The sequence below is a fragment of the Nelumbo lutea genome, chromosome 1, assembly GCF_056320005.1.
Source record: "Nelumbo lutea isolate HS-2025 chromosome 1, American lotus-T2T, whole genome shotgun sequence".
Taxonomy (NCBI): Eukaryota; Viridiplantae; Streptophyta; class Magnoliopsida; order Proteales; family Nelumbonaceae; genus Nelumbo; species Nelumbo lutea.
The window spans coordinates 5,969,326-5,987,376 of NC_142684.1; positions in this window are offsets into that span (position 1 = coordinate 5,969,326).

Sequence of the window (18,051 nt, forward strand, 5' to 3'; positions counted from 1 at the left end):
TCTGGTATGAAAAAGCAATACTTTCATGCCACCTTTTTTATTATCACTCCTTCGAAGAGTGTTGAAATCTCCCATAATACTCAATGCCCCTTGGGTATTATCTACAATGTTTTTAATCCAGTCCCACTCTCTAACTTGATGGGATTTACAAGGGGGAGCATAAACAAACGCATTAAACCAATTTTTTAGTGATTCTGATGGTTGCTATATTTTATTACATTTGGCTCCTTATAAATGTTGTTTGATTTAGGGGAGTTTTTATAGATCTTCATATGTTAGTTTTGGTTGTCTTTTGTAGTTGCATTTCAAACCATATGATGCTTCTCCTGTGACTTGGGCATTTTTTTCTTTTCTCATTCTTCCTTGATGTGGATTGATGTGATCTGTTTCTATGACGATAAAGTTATCAATGACAACTATGGTTCTGGTATTGTTGCTTTTAGTAATTAGTCTAATGCTTGTTTCTTTTTGTTGTAAGATGGAAGTCTATGATTAGGTGGACCATGCAGTGGAGGCTGAATGTGAGCTTAAGAAGGATTTAATCTTGGCTATTGAAAAAGGGTGTCATTGTGTGGTGGTGCTTTTAGATTCACTTTATTGTTTCAACCTTGAATGGCATTAGGAGTTGACCCAATTAAGCCAAATGGTTGAACTATATACTTTCCACCTAAACAAAAGATGGTTTCATTTTTAGGTCGATTTTAAAATTATAGGTTTTTACACTATTAAATTTATTGTGGTGGATTTAATTAGTGGAACTAAATGATGAGAACCAAAAATACGTTAAATATAGTATTCAATGAAAAAGAATGTGAATTAATACATTAACCATGGAAAATATAATGAATATACAAACACACATGTTTATAGAGAAGCAAATTACATCACAAATCATTATCATTATCCTAACCTTATCCCAACTATATGGGGCAGGAACTACGCCAATTTGTTCTATTTAATGCATACATCCATTGTTAAATTAGGGTGTGATCATCCAAACAAGATGATATTTAGCAATCTAGAAGAACTTCAATTGAATGTTAAAACAACATCAGGAGCAAACAACATAGATATTCCTTGCATATGTACGCAATTAGTTTTAGTTCAAGCATTTTAAACTTTTGTGATTTGTAATATTATGAGCCAAAGCCCTATTAGTTTTTCAAAGAGGCAAGGTTTTATGCGCTCCATCATATGTCTTGATTTTACTTAATTTAATAAAACTAATGTTTGCCACACACCCCTTGACAAAGAGACAATATATAGATAGATAGAGAGAGAGAGAGAGAGAGTTGGGAGTTTTTTTTTTTTTAATTCAAAAGGCCTAAAGCCAACTTTCATTCACCTATAAAATCTTGGTCTACCGTCTATAGTAGTCTCATTAGGAGACAAATCAGAATTAAGTAGAAGAGAAATACACCTAAAAGTAATGACCATTGACACCAATTTTAGCAAGTTTATGAGCAACACAGTTGAAGTTCCTCTTGACATGAAAAACCAAGATTGAATCAAAGCAGAGGAGAAGCCGCTTGCAATCCATAATATATGTGTGTATGGACTATGGTGAGAGGGAAGATTCCTCCAACAAGCACTGAGGTTCCATAGCATCTCCTACTAAGATAACTTTTCGGAGACCAAGCAACATGGCCAACTTGAATCCATAGAGAAGAGCACTGAGGAATACAAGTTGCTAGGCTAGCCACATGATTACTAAAGAAATCACAGCAAACAATATCAATTCCATATGAAGAAGTAGCAGTTGCAGCATCCACATTCACTTTCACCACACCATGAAGGGGAGGTTCCTAAGATCTGATATCTATAGAGGAGGTGGAGGTCGAAGGGATCGACCTTTTAACATAGACATGGCTGCTAAAATAATGGGAAGAGGGGTGTGTGGAAATATGATTAAATTTCCACTTGTTACGCACTTTCTAAAGTTGCCACATGATTACAGATATGTCTTCAAATGTGGAATGGGCCTTTACATCAGTAACATTAGCGAGGGAAAGCCAGTGGAATAACCATTCAATTAAGGGTCTAGAAATGTTCTTAGATCTCAGAGAAAGTTGGAGGCCCACCACATAGCCTTAGATACAGAACAATAAAGAAACAAATGTTCTAACGACTCCTCTTCTAAACAAAGTGGACATGCAGGATCAATCCTAATGCTTCGTTTTTCCATAACTGCACCAATCGATAAAGAGTTAGACATGCATCTCCACATAAAAGTAATCACACGAGGTGGCCGAAATTTGCAAGACCAAAGCTTCTTCCATAGAACAGAATGTGCACCGATAAATGAGCTTGATCCTCTTTGCTTAATCAATTCCATGTAAACAGACTTCATGGTGAAATTACCCTTTGGAGTAAGTAAACCATACAAGGATATCTGGTTCAGTGGTCTCAAACTATAATAAAGGAAGCTTGCAAATGTGATCAGTGCTTAAAGGTTCAAAACGCTCCATAACTTTGGTGTGGTCCCAATCTTGACCTTCATTGGCAAACAAGGAATTCATAGAAGAATCTGAGTCATCAAGATGATGCGAAGGTCGAAATCCTTGAATAGAGGGAACCCACGGGCCATGGAACATTTGAACCTTTGACCTGGCCTAAATCAGGTCCATTGAAATCTACCTTAACAACAATAAAATCAGATTGTCTTTCCTCTTGTTTTGAAATTCTTTCCATTGCAGATCTAGAATTGAATTCTATCTCTCCTTCAAAATTCAAATGATTAGGACCTCTGAGGAATTGATGGCATATTATACATACTACTTAAATGGATATAAGAGCACAAATACAAATATATTCATTGCAAAACCTCTTGTAAATAGTGTTTCTAAACCTTGCTTTTGTGTTTTACATATTTGTATTTGTACTCTACTCAAATTGAGAGTAGATCCTGGTTAGGAACAAACCAAATAAAGACTCATTCACCGATAATTGATTCTAGTCCCTCCAAACATTCCATTCTTTCCCAACATTATCTTTTAAATCGTAATTAAATAAATATCAACATGACAAGAAATAATCTTTCTTCAAAATAAGCTGTAGTCAATCAGACAAAATTATGACTGTAGACATCCTTAATCATCTAGATTTTGTATATAAGAAGGGAACCGTAGTTAGTCAATTTGAATATTTGATTTTAGATGGTTTTTAACTTTTTATTCCTTTGTTCTTTATTTTTATTCAAAGGGAATCATAATTAGCCCTTAGGAATTAGACTCTAGATAGTTTAATCCCAAACCTATCTTGATAGAGGGATCATAATCAACCAAGTAAAATCACCTGGTCGTCGATGGTTTCTTTCCCTCTATTTCCTTGCCTAAAATCAGCCCTCCAAACATTCCATTCTTTCCCAACATTATCTTTTAAATCGTAATTAAATAAATGTCAACATGACAAGAAATAACACTAATGAAATAATGAAACTCTTGATTTGCCAACAAAATAACTTTTTCTTTATTGTAATTCTTATTACATGCTTCTATTAGAAATTCTCAAAAGCAATTGAAAGCATGTTTACATCTTGACATTACCACCTTTAATATGAAAAGAAAAGTAATAGAGCAGCAAGATCAAACTCTGTAGAAAGATGAAGCAATATGAAGAACCTGAACATGTAGCCTTGCTGTTGTAATTTGGATGATTCAGGGAGCTCCTTGAGGGTCTAGGGTTTCTGCATATAAGAACCCTAAACCCTATTTTTCATTCTCAAGTAAGTCAATATTTATAGAATTCAAGCATTAACTAGCCTAGAAACCTCTATGCTTCCAAGTCTTAATGTAGTAAATTACTTAAGTAACTTTCTTTACTACTCTTAGAATGGAGTTTGTGTATATTTGGTGGATGTTTTCTACTTTTACTATTACCCAAAAAGGTTAGAATAAAATATTTATGAAGTTTGGATATCATTAGATATTATAATAATTGACATTTATTATATCAGACTTTTGTGTTTCAACTAGAACTATTAAGATAGAGTTTGCATGTATCTTGTGGTCTTTTTGTTATTTTTTGCATTGTGTCAAAGATCATTACAAGGTGACAAGCTGGAGCATATGTGATAGTGGTTTTCTGTTTTCTAATTGGTAAGCATAATGGTTTATCTCTGTATTGTTTTTTTCCTAATATTTTAGGGTAAATTACACAGACCACCCCGCGGTATGGTTTGTAACAAAGATCCTAACTGGTAAACCAAATGATAGAATGCATTAAATCACTAAAATATCCATTTTAAACATTTTGTATTTTCTTTTTATTGCCCTTCTCTCTTAGGCTATGTTTGGTTTGAAGGAAAAGGTAGAGAAAAGAAGGGAAACATAGGAAAATCTATACAAGGTTTGTAAAGGTTTTCCTACATTTCCCTTCCTTTCCCTACTTTTTTATTCAAACCAAATACAGCCTTAAATCCTAATCTGACCTAAATTCATGTGTTGCCTTCATTTTCTCGTTCCGCAAATCAACAAGCAAATCAAACACTAGATTTGCAGGGAATCTGGCTGGATGATTCCATCAATCGTTTTCTCGTTCTACAATCTACAAATTTGCATATCTACAGATTTATGACAAACAAAAAACTAAAAAAGAAAAAATGTTACTACAAACATGACCGTCGGAAATTCGACACTAACCAAAAGTGAAGACAAAAAAGGGAAAGATAGAAGAAAAAAGCAAGCAATTGAGTATATTGAGGTGGAATGAAAAATGAAAAAATGTACCTGAAAACGAAGGCGGAGACTGGAGAGGAGAGATTGCTTATTTCATTGAATAACGAAGAACGACCACATTTAAAGCTAAAGCAATGGAAGAATGAAAAACGCTGGAAGATGTTGGCAGCATGATAGAACCTAGCCAAATGAGCGCCCCGAATATTGAAAATTGAGAGAGAGAGAGAGAGAGAGAGAGAGAGAGAGAGAGAGAGAGTGGACTTTTCCATTTTTCTAGTTTTTGTTTGCTGGATGGAATCAACCAACGAGAAAATGAAGGTAACGTAAGTTTGCAAATTTGCAGAACAATTTACGATTTACGATTTGCAGATCTATAGAGTTGTAGATTTGCTTATATGATTCACAATTTTTGAGAAGTCATTGTTGGTTTGCTTCACTAACTTACAACGAAGATGATTGGCAGGTGGGAGCAATGAAATGGCTTCGAGGACAAAGGAGCAATACAGGAAGTCAACGAAGATGAGATTGGACTCGCCATGACGGAGGAGGACGGAGATGGTTTGGGCATCCAGGCAGGTATTGATGGTGTTGAAGATGGCATCGACCATGGGGACGATGAAGTGGAGCTCATACATGGCTAAGACATTCGAAACTACGATACGTCACCTCTCTTGATGTTGAGCGAAGTAAGGGTTGTGTAAAACAAAGTATAAAAATGATAATCAGAGTAAAATCATTCGAATAATTATAAAAGGGTAGTTTGGAGATTTAAAATTCTTTTAACAGTGAAATGAGAATCTTTTTCCACGATAGCTGACGGAATGGAGGGGGATCTTTGTAAAAAACCCATAATAAAGGGGTCCATATAATTTATCCTATATTATATATAAGAATTCATAAGACTACTATATAATGTAATTAAACACCAACAGTATTCAAGGCTCTACCCATGACACTTTGCAGCCACACATCACATACTTTGTATGCTATCATTGGTGTGGTCATAAGTGAGATGTGTGATTGCAAATTGTTGTAAATAGTCTTATGGGAAATCCAGATTGTAGACATTCTTATAATTAATGTTTAAATAAATAACTCCTAAAATCTAATAAAACCTTAAAGAAACAACTTTGTTCAATAATAATATTCTATCTGCTAACACTAATAATTGATTATTTTTTTATATTGTCTACTATTAAATATTATAATATATTTATTTCATATTTATATGGTATATATGGTATTTCCTTATATAGTTACTTAATACACATGATATAAGCTTAACTAAAAACAAGTAAGTTTCTCATATGCATGAATAAGTTCCTTAAGAAACATAATTAATTTACCTTGCCTTTCTAGAAAAGCATATTGTCCTTTATTTTCTTAAAGATTGATATCATAAAATAATAAAATAAATTGAAAGGATGACTACCCATTTATCTTGTATGTTTTATCATCAATGTTGATGATAAGAATTTAGGAAGAGATAGAAAAGTATTTTGTATTTAGAAGACCCATAATTTTGTGCCTTTATACCCACTTTTTCTCCTTAGTAAAGTTAGTGTTTCTTGCTATTAATTTTATGGTATTTTACATGATCTAGGAATAATGATCTATAGTGGGCCCAATCCCTTTTATAAGTTTGAAAAGATAAAACATTCATTAAAAATGCTCAAAATACAATCTAAGACAAAACTTGTGACAAGGAAACATAAAGAAAACTCGTAAGAGAGAAACTGCTCAACACTAGGAGATAAAACTCGTGAGTCCTTTACAAGCAACACAAAAGTCAAGATAAGGCCAAGAAAGGAAGATAAAACGTCTCCAGTAAAGATCTATACTACTTTAAAAAGCACAAATGGTCTCAAGAATATTTTTGAAATTAGGGCAAATAGGGCCATCAATTATTGATATTACATGATTTGAAAAGAGCTAATTTTAAGATATTCAATGCATTCAATTCCCTCTCATTAAATCCAACATTTAAGTTACTAACTTGCATTCATGTTCATTGAATCATATATTTAAGTCAATTTTGTTTCTTCTCAAATCCTCATCATTGAGTTCTATTAATTAAATCCATACTTAATAAATTAATAATCCAATAACAAAAAAGCTTATGTTTTAAAAATCTACCTAAAAAAATAGTGTTTTCATCTAGGTGGTGGTAAGAAATTAAATCATTTTGGGTAAATGGGTCAATCCATGTTTCCACAATTAAATAATAAAATGAACAGAAATTAGAAATTAAAAAAATTCAGAACATTTTTAACATACATATTAAACAATAATAAGTATGATAAATAAGAAATGTTTTTATTAATGATGAAAATGGAATGTAAAAATTATAATCAATTGGAAATATAAATATTTTTTCTATTTTCTCTCATTAAATCCTATATTTAAGATATATTTTTCTCATCATTAAATTCATGTAATTAAATCCATAATATTAATTTTAATAGTAAAAAATAAATATTTTGAAAAGTAATTTGAAACCAAAACCATTGTCTTCCCTCCTAGTGGTGGGCAAGATATTCAACCATTAGAGGTCAAATGGATTAATAAATAACACCATAATTAAATAATAAAAAATAAAATAAATAAGTATAAAATGTAAGAAGTATTTTTATTAACGATGAAAATGGAATGCCGGATTTAAAATCTACCTAAAAATGAAATGATGTCATAGTCGAATAATAAAATTTTTAAAAATAAAATCAATGAATTGCAAAAGAAAAAAAAAAGATAGAGAAAAATTTGGGCACATATTTAATGTTATATATTTATAAAAAATAAAATATTGGGCACATTTATAATATTATGCACTCATTATATTGAACAAAAATAAGTATCATACATAATAAATAATTTTATAAATGATAGAAATATATTACGAAATTTAATGTCAACCTAGAAATCAAAATATTCTTATTTTTGGATGGTGGGTTAGTGGTTTGGGTCAAATGATATCATAGATGAATAAAAACCAAGTGTGATAAGTAGAAATTATTTATATAATGTAAACGAAATATATAATTTAAAGGGAAAAATTATAGTTAAATCCGCTTGTACACTTAAAATTAGGTTGCAATGTCATCAAAGGCTTATTTGGTGTTTACTAACATGAGACTCTTAATACATGTTGGACACAACAAAAAGACTATCAAAAATAGTTTTCAGTTTCTCTTTCGCTCCCTTTGTCTCTCGATCTCCCTCCCTCCCTCTCTCTCTCTCTCTCTCTCTCTCTCTCTCTCTCTCTCTCTCTCACAGTCATCTCTCGACCTCCTGCTCATTCTGTCTCTCCCACTCTCTCAGCTTTGGTTTATAGCCAAATCAAAACATCTCTCTCTCTCTCTCTCTCTCTCTCTCTCCCAATCAATATCTCCTATCCCTCAATCTCCATCGTTCACCCTCAGTTTTTTTCCCACTCCTTTTCTCGTTATTTTTTTATTTTTCTTACAAACTTATACAATATTAATCATATTGTTTAAAAAAATAAAGGAACCAACCATTTGTATAATCAAGTTATAAATTTCTATCAAGTTGGTGTAATTAAATTTCATAGCCAAGAGTTTATTTTGAACTTTTATCAAATTAGTGTAATGATTTTAGAACCATACCAAGTTGGTCTCATGTTCTTTAATACAAATTGATTAATACCATATAAGTGTGTAAGAACATTAAAAAACAAAGAACGAGAGAGGGATCGGGAGAGAAACAGAGGGAGAAGGAGAGATCGACTAAGAAAGAAAATGAGAGAGATTGAGGGAGAATGATAGGTAAAGAGAGAGAGAGTGAATGAAATTGATAGAGGGAACATAAACCAAAAACCATTTTTATTTATTTTCAAATCACGCAATCATTAAGCAGAGAAAAACGACTATGAGAGTGAGAGAGTGGAAGGGAGATAGATAGATAGAGAGAGAGAGAGAGGAAGGGAAACTAAAAACCATTTTTTTTATTAAAGGACAATTTGGGTATAAGATTTTTGTTGCGTCCAACGTAGATTAAAATTCCCATGTTGACAACAACAGCATAAGCCTCCAATGACATGGCAGGGGTTTTTATAATTTGAAATGTAAAGTCGGTTGTCAGTTTCTGGACTAACCTATAGCCTAATTTTAAATATACAACCCACTCTAATTATCTGGACTAATCTAAAAGCAAAGATATTTTCTTATCTAGATGGTGGGTCAATGATCCAATTTTTCAAAGAAACCCATGGTGTTATAATTGAACAATAAATATTAAAAAAAAAAAAGATAGAACACCAAAAATAAAAATGTACAGAATTTTGTAGAAAACATTTGAGAACATTTCTAATGTTAAATATTCATCATGTTAAATAAAAGTAATTATTAAAATAAAATCTTATTTTATTTATGATATAAATGGAATACAAAATTTAATAGTAGTACTAATAATTATTATTTGCTACAATCATTTAAGTTTATTTTTAATCATATATTTACTTTTATTAATTTTCAATTTCTATTTTGACTATGATATATCTAAAATTTAAGTAATTAATATGAACAAAATTTTCTCACATGCAATGCAGGTGCTTAATTACGAATAATACTAAATAAGATATTAGAGTATGATAGACTTGTAACTGGGATGGTTATCTCTGATACCTATCCTAGATAACTGATCATGGTTATCTAGGATAGCTATCCAGATAACTAATCACCTTATCTCATTATCATGTAATTTCCTAGATAAACTCTAACTCTATAATTATTATCTTCTGTACATAGTTATCCTCTTGTAACTTCTCTATTTAAATGATTCAAGAGACCAGTCATTTCTGACTAAGTCATTCCATTCTCATTGTTCCAATATTGCTCTTACATGGTATCAGAGCCATTTGACAAACGTCATTGCTTCAGAAACAAGCACCACTGCTCATGCCATCCAGAGACAAATGCAACATGGATCGACAGATGGTTGAACCATTATGGTGGTCTCCCTTTCCAATTTTATGAATGTAGTCTTAGTAAAACTGGGTCGTACTAACTTCCTACTTTGGATCTCTCAAACTACACCAGCTCTCAGAGGGCATCATTTATATGGCTATGTGGACGAATCTTTTCCTTGTCCTCCTCTCTTCTTGAAAGATGGCAGTAGCCAAGGATCCAACCGCAGCAACCCAGATCATGCGGCATGGATCGAACAAGACCAGTTGATCATAAGCTGGTTATTATCTTCATTAACAGAACCAGTTTTGGCTCAAGTAGTTGGCTTTAAGACATCCAGAGAGGTATGGGATCGACTTCATGTTCTCTTTTCTTCTACCAGTAAAACTCGAATCCATGATTTGAAATTAGAATTAGCTTATCTGAAGAAGGTTGATGGTTTACCTATTGAATATGATACCTTTGTGCTCTTTGTGACTATTAGACTAGATAGTCATTCTTTTTCTGAAATTCAAAGTCTGTTACTTACCTTTGCAATCAGTCATCTTCTTATAAGCCTTGACAATTTAATAATATGGTGGTTTTGAGAACTCCAAGAAAACTTCCTATCGCAGATCCAATTCCAAGAACGCTACTGTGGTTTGCCAACTTTGTGGGTATCCTGGCCATACAGCAGCTACTTGTCGCCATTATTTGGAATTCACTGCCAATAAGCCTACCAAGCAAGCTCATACAGCCTCATTTTCACGATCTGCTCGTGATGAAAATTGGTATCCTGATTCTAGAGCAACCAATCATATGACTTCAGATCTTGGGAATCTCTCTCTTCACAATGAGTATCATGGAACAGATCATATCCTAGTCGGCAATGGTACGGGTCTAAACATTTCTCATATTGGCTCCTCTGTTTTGAATACTGATTTTGGGTCCATTGTCTTGAATAATGATGGAGGATGATTTAACCCGACCTTCTAAGATGATGACACGTGGATCTGACTCGGCACGAGCAACAGCTCAGCATCATGGCCTGACCACAGCTAAGTATCGAGCCTGTAGAGCAGCTCGTTACATCATAGCTCGCTATAAGGGGAGCTCGCTACAACACGAGCTCCAAGTTCCCCGAGCTACCGAGAAGGGAATACTCCAAGACTATTTCAGCTCGTAAGCCAGGGAAACCAGCTCGCTCCAGCACCTGGGCAGAAGAACTGCCCCAAAGACCAACTTTGATGAGGGTCACCTCGAAGTACCCCCAAGAGCTTGCTACAAAGTAGCTCGCGGCAAGGATGGCTCGCTATGAGGTAACTTGTGACTGAGTGATGCGACGCACTTAGGAAGCTTCCATCTGACAAGACTGTACCGGATAGACTGTGCCATATCCTCTACTGATGGTGCAATCCCAGTCCTTTCGACAGTCTATGTCCATGTCTCTCGACAGGCAAAGGTGTGCCTGACACTTTGAAAATGTGTCACTCACCCGAGCGAAGCATACACCTCAACGGCCACCTGCGCAGCCCTGGCCGGTAACAGCTATGGCAGGAGCCCAGTGACGGTTATGCCCAACCTGATGTGAGTGTCCCTATAAAAGCTCTCAGGGTAGAAAGGAAGTTTCTTCTGGAATCCCTGACCTCTTGAACATAGTGGTAACGCGCTATCCTCACTCTTAGACTTTGTTCTCCTTTCGCGTCTTGCACACAGTACTAACTTAAACATCAGAGCGTTCCCGCCGGGAAACCCCTCGAGAGTTCTTCCTCTTTCCTCTGGTCTTAGGTACCTCTCAGGAGCCACGCGAGCGCCAACTAGGAGTGACCGGATTGTGCAACATCAAATAATATTCTCAGAGTTCCTAATATATCTAAGAATTTGCTCTATGTCAGTCAGTTTTGTAAGGATAATAATGCTACTTTTATTTTTGACGCTACTGGCTTCTCTGTTAAGGACAAAGCGACCGGGAAAATTCTCCTCCAAGGGCCGATTAAGGGAGGGCTCTATCAACTGAAGACAAATTGCACATCTACAGCTCCATTGGCATTCATTGGTGAGAAAGCACCAGTTTCAGTATGGCATCAACGACTAGGACATCCCAGCAAGCGAGTAGCTGCCCACATCTTATCTTCATTTCAACTTCCAGTTTCAAATAAGGACATCTCTTTTTGTCCATCCTGTCCACTTGGCAAGAGTCAAAACTTGTTGTTTTCTAATAGTACTTTTGTTGCGAAGTATCCATTAGAACTTTTATTTTTTTTATGTTTGGGGACCAACCCCTATCTCTACAAGACATGGTTTTCGCTATTATTTGATTTTTGTTGATGTTTACAACAAATATATATGGATTTTTCCTATGACCTCTAAAACTCATGTTGTCTCTATTTTTGCTATTTTTTAGAAGAATGTGGAGAATTTACTGAACACTTCAATCAAAACTCTGCAAACAGATGGAGGTACAAAATACAAAACACCTCCCTATTCTCTCTGATTCAAGCATCACTCATCATCTCTCATGTCTTCATATTCATGAACAAAATGGGCCTGGTTTACTTGATTAAGGGATCATTTGGTTCACCTTGGTTTTCTGGAATCGCGAGCAGATAGTTCTTTATTCATGCGGCGGACTGACACTGATGTCATATTTCTTCTTGTATATGTGGATGACTTATTGATCACTGGATCTTCTATTTCTGCACTTACTCAACTCATCTCTCAGCTCCCTACCACTTTTCCTCTTCAAGATCTTGGGGAAGCTCATTACTTCCTAGGTTTGGAACTGCATCGAAATTCAGATGGGGTGCACCTATCCCAATGTAAATATATTCATGATCTTCTCGTCAAGACCAAGATGCATGAGGCTAAACCGGTTCATACACTGATGGCTGCATCTACCAGACTTGATGTGAGCAATGGTTCTCCTCTTCTAGATGCCACCGAATATCATAGTGTGGTAGGGGTACTACAATATATTACCTTTATTAGGCTAGGACCAGCTTCTCAGTTAACAAAATTTGCCAGTTTATGAAAGAGTCCACTGATGTTCATTGGAGTGCAGTCAAGAGGATCCTCCGTTATCTTAAGTCCACAATTGATCATGTCATTGCTTTTCGTACTTCTCCAAAATTGGCTCTCGAAGCCTTTTTTGATGCTAACTGGGCTAGTTGCCCTGTTGATCGTCGCTCCCAAGGGGGTTTTTGTGTTTACCTGGCTCGTAATTTGATTTCATGGAACTCTCGTAAACAGTCCACGGTTTCTCACTCCAATACAGAATCAAAATACCGTAGTCTTGCCTCTACTGCTGCTAAAATTCTTTGTCTCCAGATGTTATATCACGGAGCTTGGATTGAAGCTCCCCCGCCCACCTGCCATCTAGTGCGACAATTTGAGTGCCAAGTTTCTCTCCTCCAATCCTGTCCACCATTCTCGCACCAAGCTCATAGAATTGGATGTTCACTTTATATGGGAAAAAGTTGTGGTTAGCCTTCTACTGATCAATCACGTTCCCAACCATGATTAGATTGCAGACATTCTTACCAAACCGTTGCTATCAATAAGATTTCATGACCTTAGCCAAGCTTACCATCTCCAAGAGACCGCTAAGCTTGCGGGGGGATGTTAGAGTATGATAGACTTGTAACTGGGATGGTTATCTCTTATAGCTATCCTAGATAATTTCCTAGATAAACTCTAACTCTGTAATTGTTATCTTCTATACATAGTTATCCTCTTGTAACTTCTCTATTTAAATGATTCAAGAGACCAGTCATTTCTGACTAAGTCATTCCATTCTCATTGTTCCAATATTGCTCTTATATAAGAGAATCTCCTTGAACAACCAAACAAAATTAACCACCATAGCCATATCTACCCTTTTACGGGATTATTTTTCTTATGATAAATTTTAAGGATAATTGAAGTGCCATTTAAGCTTTCGGAGATAAAATTTAAGATACACAAAAAAAATCTATTTTTTGGGGTGGTGTTAACTTGTTAAGCCCCCTTACATGCCTTATTAAACCAACCTATACTCACTAATATCTCAAGTAAGTCTAGATATTTTAAGACTTAAAATGTTAAGAACTTAAACTACACTAGCATGCAAATTTAGCAATTAAACAAACAAAGGACAATGACCATTAAGAAACTAATTTATCTAGCACATAAGAAAAAAAAAAAACAAGGGACAAGTGATTACTAAAAAGCAATCAAACAATAGACAATGATAATAGAAATTAACTTTAGAGAGAAGGTAATAATAATCTGAATATAGTAATTAAAATCTATATTTATATTTATACTGCTATAAGAAGTTTTGAATAAGCTATTAAGGTTTATGGAGTTTTTTCCTAATAAAAATTGCCCATACTTTTGGAGTTGTCCCCATTTAAAGAGGAAGGCAAACATGTCAATTTGATGGGTTGTAACATTTATTTTTAAAATATATTATTGATAAATGATGCCGTTAACTTTTAAGTTACCCTTAGGTGGGCAAAAATGTGAATTTCAACTAATAAGGCATTTATTTCTTAGTTACAAATATAGGTTTGACTCATTTGAGTGGAGAGTTTGACATGGGACCTAATACCAAGGGCTCGTTAAGATTGCCTCTTTAATTGGCCCTGTATACCAGATGAATAGGATTAATAGGATGTATTAAGGTAGTTGAGGTAGAATGATCTACGCACGTGTTTGAAGGCTGGTGAATGTTTTATATTATAGAGTGACAGTAAGCTATTGATTGATTGTATTATGAACCCCTTGGTTGGGTTGGCCAAAGGTGTAATGTACCTTGTTGTACTCTCATATATGCAAACTTGTGGAATGTTAACCGTAATACCTCTATATGGTAAAAAGGATCATTTCTCAATTTGAAGACACCTTTTGTTTCATAGCCTCTTATAAGTGAGATTCATGAACTTCTCTACTCTTTAGCAAGTGAAAACTGATTGGAGCTATTCACTTAGTGGCCATTGGATCTTCAATATGTAACAACCAAGGCCAATGCAAAATTATTCTAAATTGGGTTGGGATCTTCGGGTCTATTTGGTAGTATTTAGTGCTTTGTACTTTCAACAGCACCAAAGTACAAAGTACATGGTATACTTTTAGTTTCGTACTTTTATTTTAAAAACCATTTTGTTTGAATACAACAAAATGTTTTATATGTGAACATGCTATGTGGTATCATATATGAATGCCACGTGATATCTGAATGTAAGTCAATAATATGGAAATGCTATGTGGCATTTGAATATGGGTCGTTGTTATATATGCATGCCACATGGCATTCGAAGATAAGTCAAAGATATTATATGCCATGTGCTAGCATGAATGATTGTCACATGGCATATAATTGTCATTAATTATGTTCAAATGACATGTGGTGGAATATATGGCAACATGGCATCTGAATGTTTAATCGATGACATGGATGCCATGTGGCAACATAGATGAACGCCACATGCATGGAATGTAAAGATAAGTTAATGATATTGTATGCCATGTGTCATAATACATTAATATGACCATGCTTTTACGTGGCATTCATATATGCTACCATGTGACGAGGTGCATAAGTATTATGCATGTAGTTGATGCACACGTTTTAAAAGGCATAAAGTATATCAGATGGTCAAAAAGCACAAAGTATCAAAAACAAACTTCATGCTTTTCGTATTTTTTTGTACTTCTACTTCGTGCTTTTTAAAAGTAAAAAATACCCCAAACAAATGTTTCCAATGCTTTTTGTACTTTTATACTTTTGAGAGTATGAAAAGTACTTTCAAAAGTACTAACAAATAGGGCAAAATCTCTTCAAAACCTATTTTATTTTGGCCATTTTGATAGGTAATGTGGTGGATTTACACCATCCATTGAGAAGGAAACCTCATATAAGATTTACCAAAACTCCAATCCTCTTGTCCATAGGATTACATTAGCTCTACAACTGACATTTTATTTATTTTTTCTTGATTGATGTTAGTCACATTTTTTTAATTAAAACTTGGGAAAAACAAGTTTTTCAATGATTAAATTAACATGGATGGTAGTAAATTTTCCAAATTTCAAAACATTTTAGCCTACATAGAAATGTAGGATTATATCTCATCCATGTTATTTTGAATAGAAATTTATGGAAATTGTAGAATATTATAAAATATCTAAAATTTTGGACATGATTTTGCAATAGTGTTGATATTGTAGAATATTATATCCTACCCATGTTATTTTACCTCTTGTAGATAGAATCTGGATTAATACCTATTTAAGAAAACATCCATAACTTAAGTAGGGACACCCAAAAATTGATGTCCCGAACTTTCTCTCTCCTATTTGCATATGGTATAAATTGTATCATTAGGTAATAGAAACACCAACTTGTCTTTTGTAGAAATTATACTCCACCAAGCCTTTCACATGAACAAATTTCTTTTGGCAGCTAAAAGAATGATATCATAACACTAACAAATTCACAAAGTTCTTTACATTAGAGCCCCTTTAGGGTAGGAAGTGTAAGATAAGAAATATTGATTCAAAGTCTTAACTTGTTTGGCAACAATATGAGCTGGAATATTATATTTTCTATATACATAGCAAAAATAAAAGGAGGAGAATTCTCGGAGTCACTCCTTGGTCGTATTCAAAAGCCAAAGGCATGACCAAAGGAGAGAAGCCTCCAATTGCAAAGCTTGCACTACCATCACAAAGTCCAAATGGTAAATAAGAATAAAGTCTGGATCTGCTCCTCATAGAGTGTGCCTCACATCGACCTCACAGCATGTTTTGGCCGCACATTAGGAACATCTCCCATACTTGGATTTATTATTCATGGGAAGATGTTCTCCAATACAAGGTGTGATGTGACTGTAAGGCTGGTATGAGGCGCGCCCTATAAGGAGTATATACCAATTCATAAGAGCATGCCTTCCACATGAACACCAATGTGCATATGTAGATTGGTCTTTCACTCCTAAATTTAACAAGGTGGCTACTAGTCTAATTCTAAGCTATGACGACTCTATTCTTCATGCTACAACTCATGATGTTAGAGACGTATGAAGTGTAGAAGCTAAATGATGGGACATAATCCATGGACTTGCATGTAGGGATGGAAATTTCTACCCTATCCGGTGGGTACTTGACCCTACACTCCTTGATGAGGCAGGTTTTGAAGTGGGGATGAGTTTCTGGATTCTACAATCCATACAAGTATGGGTAGGGTACGGTATTAGGCTAAACATGACCCTCTCCAACCCACGTATTGTTGGAAATCTTATAAACTTTATGTACTGAGTGTTGAATTTAATAGTATGTTGAATTTTATGTGAATGGTAATTGATGGTTTATGTGATTTCTACATGTCTTAATCAAATAATTGAAAATTTTATTGTATATTTGTGTTATTTTACTTATTTATTGATTATATATGACAAGAAATAATAGGAAACTAGATGCGAGTTCCAAACGTAACCCGCATCTACCCTTGAATACGGGGAGGGTAGGATTTGGAAGGATTTTGCATTTTCATGTGCATGGAGGATTTGGATTCTCAAAATCCAACCCACTATAGGTTTTGGGGCAGATACAAGTTGGGAGGTTTGGATTCTCTATCAGCGATGTTGATTTTTTTTTAAGTAGTGCATATATATCATACACCTAGATCCAAGAATGCAATGGCTTATATTATAACTATAATGCATGTAATATAAATATAGTATATATGGTCAATGCCACTTATACTAGAGAACATTTGTTGTATTTTCATACCATAGCAGTTTTAGTTGTTGGCTGAAAAAATGTTGGTGTTGTTGAAAATAACTTTATTTCTAATTGCCCAAATATTCTAGATTACGTATGCCCATTTTGAAGACAAATCCTTTAAATAATTTAACTTTTTTAGAAAACCATGATGAATGACTTTCTCAAGTTTTGAACTAATATTCAATTGATCATCAAGAATCCAACATTGAAACATAAAAGGATATGTCGTAAAAATATGATCCTCAATTTTGTAGATAGAATTAGGGTTGTACATAGATTGGTTTGGTTCGGTTCGGTTGTGCACAATTTTGCCAATTGAACCGAACATCTCGGGTTGACTATTACATCAACTGACGCTAACCAAAATAGAACAAGAACCGAAATATAATAGGACGTATCAGTTTGTCGATTTGATCGGTTTATCCCAAACCGAGTAACTCTTTACCTTAGTCTTGATTTGATTTGGGCCCACAGCACAACTAAATTGACCTATTTAGACTTCAAAATATCTTCTTTATAGTAAATAACTAAATATTTTAGGGGTTTTTATTGTTCAGTCCACCCCAATAAATCTTAGCTCTACCATACAATTGGGGTAGGTGTCAACTCGGAATTGATGGCAATACACAAGCGGGTATTGGTGTTAGTGTATGCCCTTAGCTCCAATCAAATTGATGTACAAATGCATTTATTATAAATCAATATAA